This window comes from Ovis canadensis, chromosome 12 (assembly GCF_042477335.2).
Source record: "Ovis canadensis isolate MfBH-ARS-UI-01 breed Bighorn chromosome 12, ARS-UI_OviCan_v2, whole genome shotgun sequence".
Lineage (NCBI taxonomy): Eukaryota > Metazoa > Chordata > Mammalia > Artiodactyla > Bovidae > Ovis > Ovis canadensis.
This window is the reverse complement of record NC_091256.1, coordinates 71,966,305-71,987,077: the sequence shown is the minus strand read 5'-3', so window position 1 is coordinate 71,987,077 and position 20,773 is coordinate 71,966,305. Positions and strand designations below refer to the sequence as shown.

The 20,773-nt window shown below is 40.9% G+C and overlaps 1 protein-coding gene across 9 annotated transcripts in view; it reads right to left on the bottom strand.

Annotated features, from left to right (window-relative positions):
* Window positions 1-12,398, bottom strand: part of CEP350 (centrosomal protein 350) — a 156,372-nt gene extending 143,974 nt beyond the window's left edge. For 6 of the 9 annotated variants that reach the window (XM_069546188.1, XM_069546190.1, XM_069546194.1 and 3 more), the window contains exon 1: window positions 11,829-12,375. The gene's annotated coding sequence lies outside the window, so the exon portion shown is untranslated. Of the gene's footprint in view, window positions 1-11,828 lie in introns of all 9 variants that reach the window. The other 3 variants (XM_069546189.1, XM_069546196.1, XM_069546193.1) reach the window with 2 other exon arrangements.
* Between the last annotated feature and the right edge of the window lie 8,375 nt (window positions 12,399-20,773).

The window sequence follows — 20,773 nt, the reverse complement described above, 5'->3', positions numbered from 1 at the left end:
TATGTTATGAGTTTATGGCTATTTTAAATAAATAAATGTTTAAATTTCTAATACAATATATATCAGTATATACAGTCCACATAAAAGCTCTTTGAATTTTCAATAACTCAAGAGTATAACATGTCTTCTTGACACCAAGAGGTATGAGAAACACTGATCTGTACCTATCATGAGTACATGAGTGCTAAGTTGCTTCAGTCACGTCCGACTCTTTGCAACCCTATGGACTGAAGCCTACCAGGCTTCTCTGTCCAAGGGATTCTCCAGGCAGGAATACTGGAGCAGACTGCCAGGCCCTCCTCCACAGGATCTTCCCAACCCAGGGACCAAACCCACGTCTCTTACATCTCCTGCACTGGCAGGTAGACTCTCTACCACTAGTGCTACCTGGGGAGCCCATACTTATCATGCTGCTGCTGCTGCTGCTAAGTCGCTTCAGTCGTGTCTGACTCTGTGCGACCCCATAGACAGCAGCCCACCAGGCTCCGCCGTCCCTGGGATTCTCCAGGCAAGAACACTGGAGTGGGTTGCCATTTCCTTCTCCGGTGCATGAAAGCGAAAAGTGAAAGTGAAGTCATTCAGTCGTGTCCTACTCTTAGAAACCCCATGGACTGCAGTGCACCAGGCTCCTCCATCCATGGGATTTTCCAGGCAAGAGTACTGGAGTGAGGTGCCATTGCCTTCTCTGATACTTATCATGGTGCTGCTGCTAAGTCACTTCAGTCGTGTCCAACTCTGTGTGACCCCATAGACGGCAGCCCACCAGGCTCCCCCATGCCTGGGATTCTCCAGGCAAGAACACTGGAGTGGGTATACTTATCATATGTATATACAAATAAGATATGACACTTTGAAACAGCCAATTCTCAAGTATCTTCTATCGGCAAATTTTCCTTTCACATTTACTGACAGCACTCTCATTCAGTCACATAGACTCATTCATTTTTACTGAGCACCAACTATGTGCCAGGTACTGGGGATAAAAGATGAAAGATGTGACTTTGTTCTGGCTCTCTCAAGGAGTACTTTCCATACCTTTGCTTCAGTTCTCTCATCTTTATCAGACCCTATTAACAACCATCCCTGCCTGAAAGGTTGAGAAAACCAACCCTGCAATAATCATACTATCTAGTCTCAAAGTGGACAAATTTAGTAAGGACCAGGCTAGGAAGAGTGGAAAACATTCCAGCTCTAAATCAGACCTATACTGTTCCATGTAAATTCTCAGAGTAACCAATACTCCCCTAATGAAGTGAAGTCGCTCAGTCATGTCTGACTCTTTGCAACCCCATGTACTGTAGCCTGCCAGGCTCTTCTGTCCATGGAATTTTCCAGGCAAGAATACTGGAGTGGGGTGCCATTTCCTTCTCCAGGGGATCTTCCTAAGCCAGGGATCGAACCCGGGTCTCCCGCATTGTAGGCAGATGCTTTTACCGTTTGAGATCTGAGAATTAGCCTTACCTCTTCTCACGTACAGGCTTCCCTGGTGGCTCAGAGGTTAAAGCGTCCACCTCCAATGCAGGAAACCCTGGTTCGATCCCTGGGTCAGAAGATCCCCTGGAGAAGGAAATGGCAACCCACTCCAGTATTCTTGCCTGGAGAATCCCATGGACAGAGGAGCTTGGTAGGCTACAGTCCACCGGGTCACAAAGAGTCACACACGACTGACTGACTTCACTTTCACTTTCTTCTCACGTATAATACACAAACCTCAACAACCACTTTTACAAATGAAGAATGACTGCCTATAATCCAGGAAATCCAAAAAAACCTGTAATATTTGGTACCAGTTTGGCCTCTGGAGTATAAGAGGCTGGATAAGGATTGCAAAGAATGCAATGTCCTCCACTGATATGAAATGAAGAGCTAAACCAGAGCCTAACTAAAGGTACTCCTAGTCTTTTATTTTTAAAACCCAAAATAGGAACCTATATTTTGTTCCACCTACTATCTAGTTATCCATTCTGAATACTTACTCCTCTAAATTGATTTCAAGGAATATATCCTATAAAAGTGTCTTATGGTACAAGTCAGGATTTTTTTTTTCCCCTGAAGTATGAAATGTTCACTACAAAAGCTTCCCTAATACAGACGAAACCGTTAACACTGGTTAACTATGCGGAGAAGGAGTGAGAATCTGAGCAAGAAAGCAGATTTTCCAGTGGATATGCTTTTGAATTTGTTAAAGCAGTCTGGCCTCTGGAGTATAGAAGGCTGGGTAAGGATTACATTTATCACCTTGTGAGGAAACAAGCAAGGAAAAATAATTTTCAGAAGTTTTCTTTAACATTCAATAATTTAGCTAATTTAGAGGCCATTAAGGAAACAAAGCTAGTAGAGGTGATGGAATTCCAGTTGAGCTCTTTCAAATCCTGAAAGATGATGCTGTGAAAGTGCTGCACTCAATATGCCAGCAAATTTGGAAAACTCAGTGGCCACAGGACTGGAAAAGGTCAGTTTTCATTCCAATCCCAAAGAAAGGCAATGCAAAAGAATGCTCGAACTACGGCACAATTGCACTCATCTCACATGCTAGCAAAGTAATGCTCAAAATTCTCCAAGCCAAGTTTCAACAATATGTGAACCGTGAACTCCCTGATGTTCAAGCTGGTTTTAGAAAGGACAGAGGAACCAGAGATCAAATTGCCAACATCCGCTGGATCACTGAAAAAGCAAGAGAGTTCCAGGAAAACATCTATTTCTGCTTTATTGACTATGCCAAAGCCTTTGACTGTGTGGATCACAATAAAATGTGGAAAATTCTGAAAGAGATGGGAATACCAGACCACCTAACCTGCCTCTTGAGAAATCTGTATGCAGGTCAGGAAGCAACAGTTAGAACTGGACATGGACCAACAGACTGGTTCCAAATAGGAAAAGGAGTACGTCAAGGCTGTATATTGTCACCCTGCTTATTTAACTTCTATGCAGAGTACATCATGAGAAATGCTGGACTGGAAGAAACACAAGCTGGAATCAAGACTGCTGGGAGAAATATCAATAACCTCAGATACGCAGATGACACCACCCTTATGGCAGAAAGTGAAGAGGAGCTAAAAAGCCTCTTGATGAAAGTGAAAGAGGAGAGTAAAAAAGTTGGCTTAAAGCTAAACATTCAGAAAACGAAGATCATGGCATCTGGTCCCATCACTTCATGGCAAATAGATGGGGAAACAGTGGAAACAGTGTCAGACTTTAGTTTTGGGGCTCCAAAATCACTGCAGATGGTGACTGCAGCCATGAAATTAAAAGACGCTTACTCCTTGGAAGAAAAGTTATGACCAACCTAGATAGTATATTCAAAAGCAGAGACATTACTTTGCTGACTAAGGTCCGTCTAGTCAAGGCTATGGTTTTTCCAGTAGTCATGTATGGATGTGAGAGTTGGACTGTGAAGAAGGCTGAGCGCCAAAGAATCGATGCTTTTTTGAACTGTGGTGTTGGAGAAGACTCTTGAGAGTCCCTTGGACTGCGAGGAGATCCAACCAGTCCATTCTGAAGGAGATCAACCCTGGGATTTCTTTGGAAGGAATGATGCTAAAGGAGAAGGGGACGACCGAGGATGAGATGGCTGGATGGCATCATGGACTCGATGGACGTGAGTCTGAGTGAACTCCGGGAGATGGTGATGGACAGGGAGGCCTGGCATGCTGCAATTCATGGGGTCGCAAAGAGTTGGACACGACTGAGCGACTGAACTGAACTGAACTGAAGGAAACAAATACAACAATTTTTTATTTCATTGGAAGCCTCTGACTCCTTGACACTGTGCAGTCGCCCCCATTTTGTGGATCTATAGCACTTTACCTTTCTTCTTACCTCCCTACTCCCATACTATTATTTACATATCTGTCTTTTACATGGGACTGTGGGGATGATGTTTTAGTCTTCTTTATATCCCTAGTCCATGCACAGTACACAGCACATACTAGGTGCCCCAGACCTCTCTGCTGAATGATGGCCCCACTGATAAGTATCAGAATCCAATTCGTAAATGCAAACAGGGCAAAAGAAACAAAAACAAAAAAACCCAAAGGTATTTCATATGATATGAAGAGGTTAACCACTGGAAAGCAAAAAATTTCTCTTGTGGTAATATATTAAAAAAATAAGGATTATAAAATAGTAGTTATACAGATATATTTTATATTTTAAAATAAGCCCCAAACTAAATTAAAATAAAATACTCTTATAAATTTAGACATGAAAATCATGAAGCCTGTTAATATAAATGAACCCAGTGCTATTATTACTCATGCATGATTTTTAAATCTAGTTTTTAAAAAGTCCACTTACAACAACAAAAAATTTAATTGGTTATTTTTTTAAAAAATCACTTAACCCCAAACTTATCAAAGATAAATCCAATTCTTCTGGTTGCAAAAATATCCTTCCATCTATAACAAGATCTTCTTTACATCATTATTTCTCTACAGAATTTAAATGTTCCATCATTTCAACCAGAAATTGAGGAATCTACACAGATTTTCAGAGATGTATCTATGGAAGTGTAGTCCAACTCCATTTATAACTAATTACAGAGAACACAGCATATTAGAGTTGGAAGTGAGGAGTCACCTAGCCTCATGTTTTTCAAATATGCAGTAATGGAACCATTAGCAGATCAAAACGAAATCAACCTGGTGGGTTGAAGCTTGAATTTTTTTACTGAAACCAAATAAAACTAAACTGAAATATCAGAGTGTATTGGATTTTTAAAGTGAAGCTTCCATTTCATTTTACATAAAAATATATATGTAGCTATATGTATTATGTTCCCATGGAAAATCTATTTTATACTGTGGGTGTCCCAGTCAAAGAGTTCATGAGGTTCCCAAGCTTTCTCAGTTCACAGAATCTTTAATGTATCAGTTATTTTTCACAGTGCTCATAGGCTAAAAAAATATTTAATGGAAATAATCCCATTTGTTAGGCACTTAGGTCCATACAACCTATTAAGTATTTATAGCCTAACAACTTAGTAGTGATTGAAAAATACATATCAAATTAAAAGAAATATTTTAATTACTAAATAACCACAATTACCTATTAGTGGGACATGTGCACCTAATAGATAATACATAATTTTTCAAACCTTGAAATCACTTTCGATACAGGCACTTTGATTTACTGTTTCACACTGATTTCTGCACAGAACTTTCCTTTAATCACAACCAGCACCAAAACCTAGCTTTCTTTTTTTTATTTATTTTTTAATTGAAGGATAATTGCTTTACAGAATTTTGTTGTTTTCTGTCAAACCTCAACATGAATCAGCCATAGGTATACATATATCCCCTCCCTTTTGAACCTCCCTCTCATTTCCCCTCCCTATCCTACCCTTCTAGATTGATACAGAGCCCCTGTTTGAGTTTCCTCTAGCTTTCTGAAGACACACTGTCTTCAAAAGACTCCCAAAGAAAGGAACACAACCTCAAGCACAGTATCTCAAACTAGTAGTTTGATCAAGGGCTCACAGATGCCAAATATTCCAAAGATGATGGTGTGAAAGCACTGCACTCAATATGCCAGCAAATTTGGAAAACTCAACAGTGGCCACAGGACTGGAAAAGGTCAGTTTTCATTCCAATTCCAAAGAAAGGCAATGCCAAAGAATGCTCAAACTATCACACAACTGCACTCATCTCACATGCTAGCAAAGTAATGCTCAAAATTCTCCAAGCCAAGTTTCAACAATATGTGAACCGTGAACTTCCAGATGTTCAAGCTGGTTTTAGAAAGGACAGAGGAACCAGAGATCAAACTGCCAACATCTGCTGGATCATCAAAAAAGTAACAGAGTTCCAGAAAAAAATCTGTTTCTGCTTTATTGACTATGCCAAAGCCTTTGACTGTGTGGATCACAATAAACTGTGGAAAACTCTGAACGAGATGGGAATACCAGACCCCCTGACCTCCCTCTTGAGAAATCTATATGCAGGTCAAGAAGCAACAGTTAGAACTGGACATGGAACAACAGACTGGTTCCAAATAGGAAAAGGAGTACGTCAAGGCTGTATACAGTCACCGTGCTTATTTAACTTCTATGCAGAGTACATCATGAGAAACACTGGACTGGATGAAGCACAAGCTGGAATCAAGATTGCCAGGAGAAATATCAGTAACTTCAGATATGCAGATGATACCAGCCTTATGGCAGAAAGTGAAGAAGAACTAAAGAGCCTCTTGATGAAAGTGAAAGGGGAGACTGAAAAAGTTGGCTTAAAGCTCAACATTCAGAAAACTAAGATCATGGCATCTGGTCCCATCACTTCATGGCAAATAGATGGAGAAACAGTGGAAACAGTGGCAGACTTTATTTTTCTGGGCTCCAAAATCACTGCAGATGGTGACTGCAGCCATGAAATTAAAAGACGCTTACTCCTTGGAAGAAAAGTTATGACCAACCTAGACAGCATATTAAAAAGCAGAGACATTACTTTGCTGACTAAGGTCCATCTAGTCAAGGCTATGGTTTTTCCAGTAGTCATGTATGGATGTGAGAGTTGGACTATAAAGAAAGCTGAGCACCGAAGAATTGATGCTTTTGTAATGTGGTGTTGGAGAAGACTCAAGAGTCCCTTGGACTGCAAGGAGATCCAACCAGTGCATCCTAAGGGAAATCGGTCCTGAATATTCATTGGAAGGACTGATGTTGAAGCTGAAACTCCAATACTTTGGCCACCTGATGTGAAGAGATGACTCATTTGAAAAGACCCTGATGCTGGGGAAGATTTAAGGCAGGAGGAGAAGGGGATGACAGAGGAGAGATGGTTGGATGGTACCATCGACTCAATGGACATGAGTTTGAGTAAACTCTGAGAGTTGGTGATGGACAGGGAGGCCTGGCATGCTGCAGTCCATGGGGTTGCAAAAAGTCAGACATGACTGAGTGACTGAACTGAACCCACAGTTGTCAAGTGAAACTGTTTCCCTCAAGAATTTAGAAACATCCCACTGTGCCCATGAAAGTTTACTATAGTGCTCCCAGGTACCTCACGGCATCACAGCATGGCCTAGGGATCCAAGGTTTAAAATACACTGATCCAGTCTATGTGCTTACTTTGTAAATTAAGAAATAATATGTAAGGTCACAAGGCGAGAAGAAAAATAAATACACTCACCAGAAATTTTCATAGATTAGTTTTAACTTTCCATTAATAAAAGTTTTAAAATAGAACCTAATCATGTGATATTCTGTGAATGAACTCTGTAATATTCAAAAATACATTTATATGATTGTATAATAGAGAAAAATTCTACCTCAATATTATTTTAGAAAAAAGTTTCAAAAAAAATGATAAAAAGTGGAACTTACAATTAACAACACAAAAATGTCTAAAGGGAAAAAAAAAAAAACAAAGAAAGTCACCTACTCTCCCAGCCATAGGCCTTCCCTGGTGGCTCAGATAGTAAAGTGTCTGTCCACAATGCGGGAGACCTGGGTTCGAGCCCTGGGTCAGGAAGATCCGCTGGAGAAGGAAATGGCAATCCACTGCAGTACTATTGCCTGGAAAATCCCATGGACAGAGGAGCCTGGTAGGCTACAGCCCATGGGGTCACAAAGAGTCGGACATGACTGAGCAACCTCACTTTCCTTTCCTTTCCTCCCAGTCATAAACACGGCTAATAGTTTAATGTCTATCCCTTACAGAGCCTTTCCTATGCACATACAAAATCAAAACAAAATCAAACTACATTTCTTTGCCTATGTCTTTGTTTTTACACTGAATCACATTCCACAGTTAGTGCAACTAATTTTTTTCACTCGATATTATATCATGAACATTCTTCCCTGTCAGAACATAACAATAATTCCAAATACCTATGTAGGGCTTGTGTGCATGCATGCTAAATCACGTCAGTCATGTCTGACTCTGGTCCGCCAGGCTCCTCTGTTTATGGGGATTCTCCAGAAAAGAATACTGGAGTGGGTTACCATGCCGCCCTCCTCCAGAGGATCTTCCAGACCCAGGGATCGAACCCATGCCTTTTATGTCTCCTGCATTGGCAGGCAGGCTCTCCGTGCTTACTTAGGGCTTAAACATTAACTCATTTAATTCTCACAACAGCTCTGGCAGGTGAGAACTATGATTATATCCACTTTACAGATGAGTTTAAGTAACCTGCTAATGGTCACAGCTAATAAATGGTTAGGATGTGATCCCAGAAAATAGGCTGCATGGTCCCTGTGCTCAAAGAAACACTCAGTTACTTCTCATGAAGTAAGTATAGCTCTCCCTCAATCTGTTAACAAGTGCATCATACGTCACAGCATAAATATGCTATAATTTTAACTATTCCCTTACCAATGGACATTTAGGGCTTTTTTGCTATTTATAAATGTTATAGACATCTATTTGTAATAATACTAAAATGATCATCCTTATAGATGTGTTCTTGTGCTTCTGTATTAAAATTTCTGTAAACTCCTAAAAAAGAAATGACTCTACCAAATAATATGTGCCGTTATAATTTTGATAGGTAATGCCAAATTTCCTTCCAGAAACAGATGTACCACATTATAGTCCCAATGACAGAGAAGAGGGTTGAGATTCATATTTAAGTTAAAAAATATTTTTGATTCATGAAAAGTGAGGCCTCTTTTGAGTTTTTAACTAATACTTATACAATTTCTTCTTACAGAGAAGAGATTGCTGGTTGATCACAATTACCCTCTGATTTGATAAGTATCTTCATATTAAACAAATGTAGTAGAGTCTGCATAGTGGAGTCTTCAGTTATGAAATCAACTATGGGTGAGATATTTCCTCTATATGATCCTCTATTTACTTATGTATAAAACGTGGGAATTGGACTAGCTAGCCTTTAAGATTTAAAACTCCCAATGCTGTAATTAAGAAGTGACTTTAAGTTATTAAAGCCTGTAAGTACAGTACTAGTGTAACAGGTCAGGGTCTTAAAGCTCCCATCTCCTTTAAATTACAATAACTATTGCCAGAACATCTAGGCAAATCATTAAAATAGTCAATAAAGTTTTCAGGATCTACCTGCGGCTTATTCCCAATATCTTTTAATCCAAGGCTGTCATTCCCCTGCCACCTAGCAAAGCTGAATTTATTTACCTGTGAAGTATATCCCTAAGAAGAGCTGCTGTGTGCTTAGGAACCATGATCTAGTGTTTTACTTCGTTTATATACTATACCAACACCACTCTCTAGTCAGTTTATTCAGCCAATATTTATTGACTATTTTTCTGTGTGCTAGGCACTGGGTGCACAATAGTTGATAGCCAATCTCTGCCATCATGGAACTTACAGACTAGATGAGAAAGGCAAATAACCCAAAGAAACCACTAGCAAATGTGCAGTTATACTTGCTCACCGAACAAAAAAATATTAACACACACACAAAAACTATGCAGTCTTTTGATAATTCAGGTTTGGGAGGCGGCTATTTTGTAACATTAGAAATTGACATGGAAAAAAAGTCAATAAAGAAAATTACTTCACAACTTGCCCCACAAGGCAAAATTAGCAATCACAAGTACAGGGGGCAAGTTAACTTTTTAAATCATCGATTCTATAATAAAATCACCAAGATGTCGATACTTTTCAGTTATGCTGCTTGTGGCTTGAATACTTGTTTCAACAAAACAAAAATATAAACTATGTGAAATACTAAAAATGACAGAACTCTCAGTATCCAAACAAAATGAAAGATGACAAATTACAATTTCTCAAGAACATTGTTCAACCAAAAAGTACATATAGAAGTAAAGCAATTCACTACAATAATTCATGGCTTGTTACTAATTAACCTAATGCTATGAAAATACTGATGTTTTTAAAGAACTGACAGTCATCAATATAAGGAACTTCTGGCTTACCAAAAGGAAGAAAAAATAACTTTTTAGATGTAAGAAGAAAACAACTCCCAGAAATATCTATATTAATATTCAATTTTAGGTGATATTAATCCTCGGATGTTAACTAGATTTATGATCACGTCACAATATATACAAAGATCGAATCATTGTTATACACCTGAAACTAATATGTCAAGCCTCAATAAAGTAAATAAAAATTGTAAAGCCTTTGATCATCTGTGGAAATAAGAGCATCATTCACATAAATAAATGAACTTTCTTGTTCATTTATTTATTCCCTGTCAATTCCCACAACTGCAAAATGAAGACATTTGTCAAATGCACCTCATAAAATTGCCATGAGGCCTAAATAAAATAATTTATGTGGAAGCACACCAAAAAAACGATGCAATTTATTTTAGCAGCAGCTTCTTTTTGCTCCAACAGTAACTTACAGCTATTTAACTAACAACAAAATTTATTTGATAGTGACTTCATCTTCCTTTCCTCAGTAAAAGTGTTATAAAATGGACAAAAGACTAGCAATTAAGAGCATTAGAAAAAAATTCTAAACTTCATAATTCATTGATCACCCAACAGGAGGCTGGTTGTTCAAGTATTAACACTCTTACATAACACTATACTCCAATATATCTTAGAGAACCAGAGAAATTCTTCTACATATGTATGAAATTTTTTACATATTATAAGTAACCATCATTACAAACACATGCCCTGCTAGTCACTAAGCAAAGATAAGATACACATGTATTTAAGCATACACACAATCTATGCTAGTTTTGTGTTTATTTTTCTGATTAAAGTATCTTAAATTGAATGCAATGACAGTTCAACAGTTCAGATTTATTACACTGGAGTCTGCCAATTTAGCACACCAAAACTAATTATTACATGCCCATGAGCTTAAGGCAACTTCTACCACCGGCCTAACAATCCACCAAAGTCACAATCTCATGTTATGATTAACAGCAGCACGGTGCCTTGTTTAAAAGACAATATTTTAAACTACGAAAATGTTTTTTGGAAAGTGGTTTATCATTGCTTCCACAAACCTTTCCAGCTACTAGATTTGCCTAAAATAGCCATTCTTTTAAAACCCTTAAAGGACAGGGCTGGAGGAGGTATCGTTAACATGGCAACATAACCATTAACGACTTTTCGAAACTCAAAACAAGGATCACCATCAAAACAAAACAAACAGGTGGAGTACAGACATGGATACTGATCACTATTCCTGACAACGCATTTTTTTCCTATATGGAGGACTTGCTGCTACACCAAAACCACACCAAAATCTACACCTATGTGCAAACTTCCTATCCGAAAAGCCAGTCAAAATCCAACCCATATTTGTGACATTAGTTAAATGTCATTTAGCGTGTTGGGCTACACTTAAAAGAGGGCGGGGGAGATTACTGACAACTTACACAGCGTACAAGCTTTTTAAATCTCCCCCTCCACCACTTGTGAATAAATGAATAGACTACATTCAGCAGCTGCCAGAGAAGCAGAAGATCAAAGTTTTCCCTATACTTGAGAACGTTCATTCCCACCAAAAAGGAACAGAAACTAGTCATCCTTGCCACTGTAGCCAGTTCCCCGGAATTTCCCAAAATATGCCTGATCCCGGAATGAAGAAGGGACACTTCTCCGGAGACCAAAGGCAAGAGGGTATCTCACATCTTTTGCAGAAGAGAGGAGGGGCGCGGGGGGCGGGGGGGGAGGGGGGACGAACTGCCAGGTAAAGAAGGAAATCTCGTCCACTGCAGGCACCGGTGGGACCTGAAACCCAGGTTTCAGAATGGCCCTCCTAGCAAAGCTTCAGGACCCAGGGAGGCTCCTTCAGGGGGACGCCAGGCTGGGCCAGGGCTCCCCGCGCCCCGCCCCGCCTCTCTCGCCGCCGCCGCGGACCCGGGACCGCGGACAGAGGCAGCTCAGCGAGCATCCGCGGTCCTAGCCAGGTACCCCCACAGCTCACCTGAGAGTGTCGCCTCCGCCCTCGGCCCCTACGGTGCATCCCGCGGGGCTTGGCGGAGGGTGCAGTGACGCCGCCCCGACCGGCCCCAGGGCTGCCCGGCCTGGCCTCCCCGCTCCGGGGACGCACCGGCTGCCCGCCTCGCACCGGCTCCCGGGATCCGCCGGTCTGCAGAGAAGGAAGGAGAGGCAGAAAGGCTGCCTCCCCTCCCCCACAGCAAGCCACCCCCTGAGCTGCGGCTCTCTGCAGTTCCCTCTGGCGCAGGTCTGGCCCGGCTCCCCCGCCCGGGAGTCACTTCGGCAGCGGCGGCCCAGTCGCCATTACAGCCCAACAACTGACACGGAGGAGGAGCGGCGCCGGCGGCAGTGGCTGTGGCGGCGGCGCGAGGCAGGGCGGGAGCAGCCAGGGTCCGGGCAAACCTCGCGAGAACTGTCCCGTGTCGGATCCAGAGGAATGCAACCTTCGGTTAGGGCCATGTTGAGTGTGGCCAAGAGGCGAATGTGAGATAAAACGAGGAGAGGACCCTCAAGGGCGCCATGTTTTGTGTGGCGAAGTTTGAGCCTTGCAGGACCTGGGAGGAGCCAAAGTAGATCCGCAGCGGAGACCTCCCCTCCCGCCCCTTCGTCTCCCCTCAAATCCCATCCCCCGCCCTCTTTCTTCAGAAGCTAATTGGGCCTCTGACTGCGGATTTCACCCTGGGCCGAAAAAAAAAAAAAAAAAACTAGCTGGGGTTGTGACAAGGATGAACTGGAAGTCTGAAAATCGCAGCTTCTCAGAGTTTACGATGTTTCACCAGCTGTCTAAATAAATCTTCTGTACCCCAGTCAGTTTCAGAGTAATTGCGGCTCTGCGGCTGCCGCAGTTACCCACTGCTGTCACTGTGGCCGTTTTATTCGCGAGGGTTACAATTCTGTTCAGCGTGCGCTCTGTCTAGTGGCTTAAGACCCCAGAGCAAGTAAAATGGACTTTTCTCCCGTTAGGTGTTGGCATTATTATAACTGTGCTTTAAGAGACCCTTTGATCACCATATAGTCTAACATTTTTATCCTCTCCCTAGACTCTGCATAGTCAATTCTGTGATCTGTCAAGACTTAGCTTAAATGACACCTATTCTGCAAATAATGCCACCTGCTAGGTGCTCATTGCACATAAGCTCATTGCACAATGCACCCATCACTTTCCTCCACCTTCTGAACTCGTATATCCAAAGGTGGTTCTCGTCTTTATCCTTTACCCCAACAGGTTCTAGCATAGTAACTGAAGCATTGTGGGTGTTCGATAAATGCTTGTCGAGTGGATCTTAATAAAAGCAGGAGGCAGTAACTGGCCCCTCTATGTAGGGCCTATAGCTGTGCCTAAATAGGTAAATTAATGTACAAAATTCCTGCACATGTGTAAAATGTGTGCTCTGTCTCCAGGAAGCTGTGCTGGAGGGAAGAACAGGAAATGTGGGGATCCCAGTGGTGTAAGTGGTAGCTAGAAAAACAACACAACGAAAGAGTTCATTAGGTGTCCCCCAACTTTTCTATATAAAACAAAGAGATAGATGCTTTTCATGCAATTTTCTGAATGTATTCAACGATCTTATTGAGTATTATACTTATTTTTTTTAAAAAACAGGAAATGAGTTCTGAAAAGCTATGTAATTTGCCCAATATTAAACCATTAATAAAGGGCAGAAAGGGCAGATGTAGAATTTGAGGTCTCCTTGATCCAAAGACTATTTATTTTTTTTTCATCCCCATGCTATCCCCTGGGCAACAGAGAAAATGCCAAAAATTCCTGCCACTGTGTGGGGAGCAACGTTACCCTCATTTCAGCCTATGCACGATTTCCATCTTTTACAGCTTGTACTGATCTTTGGCCTCTCCCTCACCTTGAAAATACCGTAAACAAATCAAGCTCTCTCCTTTTCAACATCTCCTACTCCTATTGTTTATACCCTACCGATTGGCTCCTGAGTATATTAAGTTTTATACTGTTTGCTCTTCGTAAGAGTAACTAATCTCTTGAACAAGATTGGAAGTTTAATGAGGAAATGTTAACCTCCGAGTAGTTTCCACAGTGCTAGGCACATAATAGGTATTTAATGCAGCTCTGTTTTTTCTCCTACTTCTTAGTAGACACCAAGATCAAATTTTTCTGAATAGCTTTGATTCTCAACTCTCTTGAAGAACTGGGTCTTAGCCCTAAAACTTCAAACTGAATCTCCAACTGTCTTACCCATCTCCACATAGATACAGATCAGTGGCTCCAACTCCCAAATTAAGTTTATTGTTCTCCCTCTTTTCAGTTCCACAAAGCCAGATCCTCCTCCTGCCCTGTATTTCTGGTAATGATCATTGCAAACATGCTTCTGAGAACTGAGAGAATCAAAAGTATTAAAATATTATATATTCTTCTCTATGCCTTGTTTTTACCCAAACAACTATTGTCCCTAAATACCAGTAATGCATATTTCTTCTATCTGTTCCCTTTCTGTCCAGTTGCACCACTGCTCTTCTAATTCAGGCTCTCATTTCTATTGCCCAGATAATTTCAGCAGTCTTCCTAGAGTTCAGCTTGAGTTTTGCCCCTGCCTGCCTGTGCCTGCCAAAATAAGTAAAAATTCCTCACCTCAGTCATTAAGATCTTCTCAATATGGCACAAGCCAAGCTTTCTATTTTCCTAAAGTAAGGCAGTATTAAAACAAACAAACAGGGCAGGGGTGTGGTGTCAGGAAGATTCCAGTTCAAATCTTGGCTCTATCACTTGCCCTATGACCTGAAAAACCTTCATTTTATTGTCTGTGTATGCATGGTAAGTCGCTTCAGTCATGTCTGACTCTTTGTGACCCCATGGACTGTAGGCCACCATGGACTGTAGGCTCCTCTGTCCATGAAATTTTCCAAGCAAGAATACTGGAGTGGGTTGCCATTTCCTATTCCAGGGGATCTTCCTGACTTATGGATCAAACCTATGTCTTTGGCATCTCCTGCATTGGCAGGCAGATTCTTTACCACTGCACCACCTGGGAAATCCTTAAAGATTAGAAATAACATTTGTCGAGAGCCTGCACATAAAAGAGAGTAATAAACAGTGGCTATTATTACTTCCCTAATTGAATGTTATGTTCAAGTCAAACTGGATATCAGGCCTGTTCATTCTACTTATAGACTTTTGTCTATAACTTAGATCACATATCACTCTGGTTTGTAATTTCTGCCACATTCCTTAAGTACAAGCTCAAAAGCTATCTACTGCAGGAAAAACTCCATGACTGCTCATCTTTTGCAGTACTGAGCACATCCCTGCACTCCACAGTGCTGTGTATCTCCTTAAGGTTTATCTACTATAGATAATTCTGCGTTTAGCTTAGACATATTCATCAAATTAGACTGTAAAGCCCTTTGTCTCCTTCATAGTTACTTAAGAGCATAAACTTTGGAGAAGGAAATGGCAACCCACTCCAGTACTCTTGCCTGGAAAATCCCACGGATAGAGGAGCCTGGTAGGCTACAGTCCATGGGGTCTCGAAGAACCCGATACAACCTCACTTTCACTTTTCACTTTTATGCATTGGAGAAGGGAATGGCAACCCACTCCAGTATTCTTGCCTGGAGAATCCCACGGACGGAGGAGGCTGGTGGGCTGCTATCTATGGGGTCGCACAGAGTCGGACATGACTGAAGCAACTTAGAGCAGCAGCAGCAGGTCCAGATTAAATCAAATAATTTTGGTCAGATTCTTAACCTCTTTGTGCTTCAATTCCCGCATCTTGTCTAGTAGAGATTATGATAGTTTCTGTGTGTTAGTCGCTCAGTCGTGTCTGACTCTTTGTGACTCCTTGCGGTGTAGCCCGCCAGGCTGCTTCATCCGTGGGATTTTCCAGGTAAGAATACTGGGGTGGGTTGTCATTTACTTCTCCTGGGGATCTTCCTGACAGCCATAAGGTTTTGTGTGGATTCCCTGGTCGCTCAGATGGTAAAAGAATCTGCCTATAATGCGGGAGATCCAGGTTCAATCCCTGGGTTAGGAAGATGCCCTGGAGAAGGAAATGGGTTCGCAAAGAGTTGGACATGATTAGCGACTATCACTTTCAAAAGAAACGACACTTGTAAGGGACATAAGACTTACATGGTGGTACAGTGGAGAAGAATCCTCCTGCCAATGTAGGGGACACAGGTTCGTTCCCTGCTCTGGGAAGATTCCACATGTGGAGCAATTAAGCCAGTTCGTCACAACTACTGAGCCTGCACTCTATAGCCCAGGAGCTGCAACAACTGAGTCCACGTGCAACTACTGAAGCCCAAGCACCCTAGAGCCATGCTGTGCAACAGGAGAAGTTACTGCAGGAGAAGCCCTTGAACTGCAATGAAGAGTAGCCCCCGCTCACCACAACTAGAGAAAGCCTGCACACAGCAACGAAGACCCAGTGTAGCCAAAAATAAATAATAAACAAAGGACATACTCTGTGTATAGTACGTGCTCAAAAATGTTAGCTATTTTTGCTATTTTTTATCAGCTGAATATGTGCTTGTCACGTACTAGGCACTCAATATTTGTTGAATTAAACTGAATGTTTGTTGGATTTAATTAAGTTTGAGATGAATCGCTACATGTGTTCTCTCCTGAGAATGTAAATTTTGACAATGATCTCTAGACATAACAAATTGAGAAACAGAGAGATACAGCTATGTTGGTGTCATTCACTATTTGAGGTTAATTGAATGAAATTATGTGTCAGAACTGGCTAAAGACACTTCTATTGAAATATCAAGCCTAGGTGTCAAATCTGATCTGTAATCTTGTGCACACCCTTTCAATAATAAATTCAACCATTCAGACTGCAAATCTTCCTTCAATTCTAACAAATTGTGCAAATTTAGAGATGGGTTTTCTGGTTACTTGCTTTTTCTAGATTCAGTCTTTTGGCTTAGTCTTGAATATTTTAGAGTGCTTGGTGTTCTGATATGCAGAATTACTAAAAAAAAAAAAAAAACACCTAAAATTTATCAGTAAGAAGTTTGACAAGAAAACAGACATAGTCATTTACCTTCATATATATAAATAGTTGTGCATATATGAGTATATATACATGAACCAAGGTAATAATGGTCAGAGAAGTCATTTGACACCAAATCCAGGCAGCAAAGGAGAATAAGAATATCCTTAAAGGCAGCTTATAACCATATATGATTGTTGTTAACAGGGATATTAAATTGAAATTTTTAATTTTTTCATTTCTTTTTAGTTGAAATATAATTGAAAAATGACATTATATTAGTTTCAGGTGTACAGCATAATGATTTGATGTTTGTATATATTGCAGATTGATACCACAATAAATCTAGTTAACATTCATCACCACACATAGTTCCAGAATTTTTTTCTTGTGATGAAAACTTTCAAGATTTATTCTCTTGGCAATTTTCAAATTATGAAATACAGTGTTATTAACTGCATCACCATGCTCGACATCACAACTGCATGATTCATTTATTTTATAACTGGAAGTTTGCTACCTTTTGATTCCCTTCACCCATTTCTTCCACCCCAACTTCCTCATCTCTGGCCTCCACCAGAGATCTATAGCTATGAGTTTAGTTTTTCTTTTCCTTTTGTTTTTATATTCCACATCAGAGTAAGAACATGTGGTATTTGTCTTTCTTGGTCTGGCTTATTTCACTGAGCATAATGCCCTCATCCATGTTGTCACAAGTGGCAGGATTTTGTTCTTTTGATGGCTGATATTCTATCATACATCATACATACAGATATAGATATGTATCACATTTTCTTTAACCATTCATCTGTTGATAAACAGTTTGTTTCCATACCTTGGCGATTATAAATAATACTGCAATGAACATGGGGGTACATATAGCTATACAAGTTAAGTGATTTCATTTTCTTCAAATGAATACTGAGAAGTGGAATTACTAGATCATATGGCAATTCTATTTTTAACTTTTTGAGTAACTTCCATATGATTTTCCATAGTAGCTGTTGCACTAAATTTACATATTCATCAACAGTATACAAGGGTTCCCTTTGCTCCACATCCTCATCAGCACTTGCTATCTCTTTTTGATAACAGCCATTCTAACAGGGGTGAGGTGCCATCTAACTGTGGTTTTGATTTACATTTCCCTGATGATGAGTAAATGGCAAACCACTTCAACATTCTTGCCTTGAGAACCCCATGAACAGTATGAAAAAGCAAAATGATAGGATACTGAAAGAGAAACTCCCCAGGTCACTAGGTGCCCAATATGCTACTTGAGGTCAGTGGAGAAATAACTCCAGAAAGAATAAAGGGATGGAGCCAAACCAAAAACAATACTCAGTTGTGGATGTGACTGGTGATAGAAGCAAGGTCCAATGCTGTAAAGAGCAATATTGCATAGGAACCTGGAATGTCAGGTCCATCAATCAAGGCAAATTGGAAGTGTCAAACAGGAGATGGCAAGAGTGAACGTTGACATTCTAGGAATCAGCAAACTAAAATGGACTGGAATGGGTGAATTTAACTCAGATGACCATTATAACTACTACTGTGGGCAGGAATCCCTTAGAAGAAATGGAGTCGCCATCATGGTCAACAAGAGTCCAAAATGCAGTACTTGGATGCAATCTCAAAAACGACGGAATGATCTCTGTTCGTTTCCAAGACAAACCATTCAATATCACAGTAATCCAAGTCTATGCCCCAATCAGTAATGCTGAAGAAGCTGAAGTTGAATGGTTCTATGAAGACCTACAAGACCTTTTAGAACTAACACCCAAAAAAGATGTCCTTTTATTTATAGGGGACTGGAATGCAAAAGTAGGAAGTCAAGAAACACCTGGAGTAACAGGCAAATCTGGCCTTGGAATATGGAATGAAACAGGGCAAAGTCTAATAGAGTTTTGCCAAGAGAATTCACTGGTCATAGCAAACACCCTCTTCAAGAACACAAGAGAAGACTCTACACATGGACATCACCAGATGGTCAACACCGAAATCAGATTGATTATATTCTATGCAGCCAAAGATGGAGAAGCTCTATACAGTCAACAAAAACAAGACCGGGAGCTGACTGTGGCTCAGATCATGAGCTCCTTATTGCCAAATTCAGACTTAAATTGAAGAAAGTAGGGAAAACCACTAGACCATTCATGTATGACCTAAATCAAATCCCTTATGATTATACAGTGGAAGTGAGGAATAGATTTAAGGGCCTAGATCTGATAGACAGAGTGCCTGATGAACTCTGTCCTGAGGTTCGTGACACTGTATGGACTGAGGTTCGTGACACTGTACAGGAGACAGGGATCAAGACCATCCCCATGGAAAAGAAATGCAAAAAAGCAAAATGGCTGTCTGGGGAGGCCTTACAAATAGTGGTGCAAAGAAGAGAAGTAAAAAGCAAAGGAGAAAAGGAAAGATATAGCATCTGAATGCAGAGTTCCAAAGAATAGCAAGAAGAGATAAGAAAGACTTCCTTAACGATCAATCCAAAGAAACAGAGGAAAACAACAGAATGGGAAAGACTAGAGATCTCTTCAGGAAAATTAGAGATACCAAGGGAACATTTCATGCAAAGATGGGCTCGATAAAGGACAGAAATGGTATGGACCTAACAGAAGCAGAAGATAGTAAGAAGAGATGGCAAGAATACACAGAAGAACTGTACAAAAACCTGGATAATCACGATGGTGTCATCACTCATCTAGAACCAGACATTCTGGAATGTGAAGTCAAATGGGCCTTAGAAAGCATCACTATGAACAAAGCTAGTGGAGGGGATGGAGTTCCAGTTGAGCTATTTCAAATCCTGAAAGATGATGCAGTGAAAGTGCTGCACTCAATATGCCAGCAGAATTTTCCACAGTTTATTGTGATCCACACAGTCAAAGGCTTTGGAAAATTCTAAAAGAGATGGAAATACCAGACCACCTGACTTGCCTCTTGAGAAACCTATATGCAGGTCAGGAAGCAACAGTTAGAACTGGACATGGAACAACTGACTGGTTCCAAATAGGAAAAGGAGTACGTCAAGGCTGTATATTGTCACCCTGCTTATTTAACTTCTATGCAGAGTACATCATGAGAAACGCTGGGCTGGAAGAAACACAAGCTGGAATCCAGATTGCCTATATGCAGATGACACCACCCTTATGGCAGAAAGTGAAGAGGAGCTAAAAAGCCTCTTGATGAAAGTGAAAGAGGAGAGCGAAAAAGTTGGCTTAAAGCTCAACATTCAGAAAACGAAGACCATGGCATCTGGTCCCATCACTTCATGGGAAATAGATGGGGAAACAGTGTCAGACTTTATCTTTTTTGGGCTCCAAAATCACTGCAGATGGTGACTGCAGCCATGAAATTAAAAGACGCCTACTCCTTGGAAGAAAAGTTATGACCAACCTAGATAGCATATTCAAAAGCAGAGACATTACTTTGCCAACAAAGATCCGTCTAGTCAAGGCTATGGTTTTTCCCATGGTCATGTATGGATGCGAGAGTTGGACTGTGAAGAAAGCTAAGTGCAGAAGAATTGATGCTTTTGAGCTGTGGTGTTGGAGAAGACTCTTGAGAGTCCCTTGGACTGCAAGGAGATCCAGCCAGTCCATTCTAAAGGAAATCAGCCCTGGGTGTTCTTTGGAAGGAATGATGCTAAAGCTGAAACTCTGGTACTTTGGCCACCTCATGTGAAGAGTTGACTCATTGTAAAAGACTCTGATGCTGGGAGGGATTGGGGGCCAGAGGAAAAGGGGACAACAGAGGATGAGATGGCTGGATGGCATCACGGCCTTGATGGACATGAGTCTGAGTGAACTCCGTGAGTTGGTGATGGACAGGGAGGCCTGGCGTGCTATGATTCATGGGGTCACAAAGAGTCGGACACAACTGAGCGACTGAACTGAACTGAACTGATGATGAGTGATACATCATTTCATATACTTGTTGGCTATCTGCATGTCAT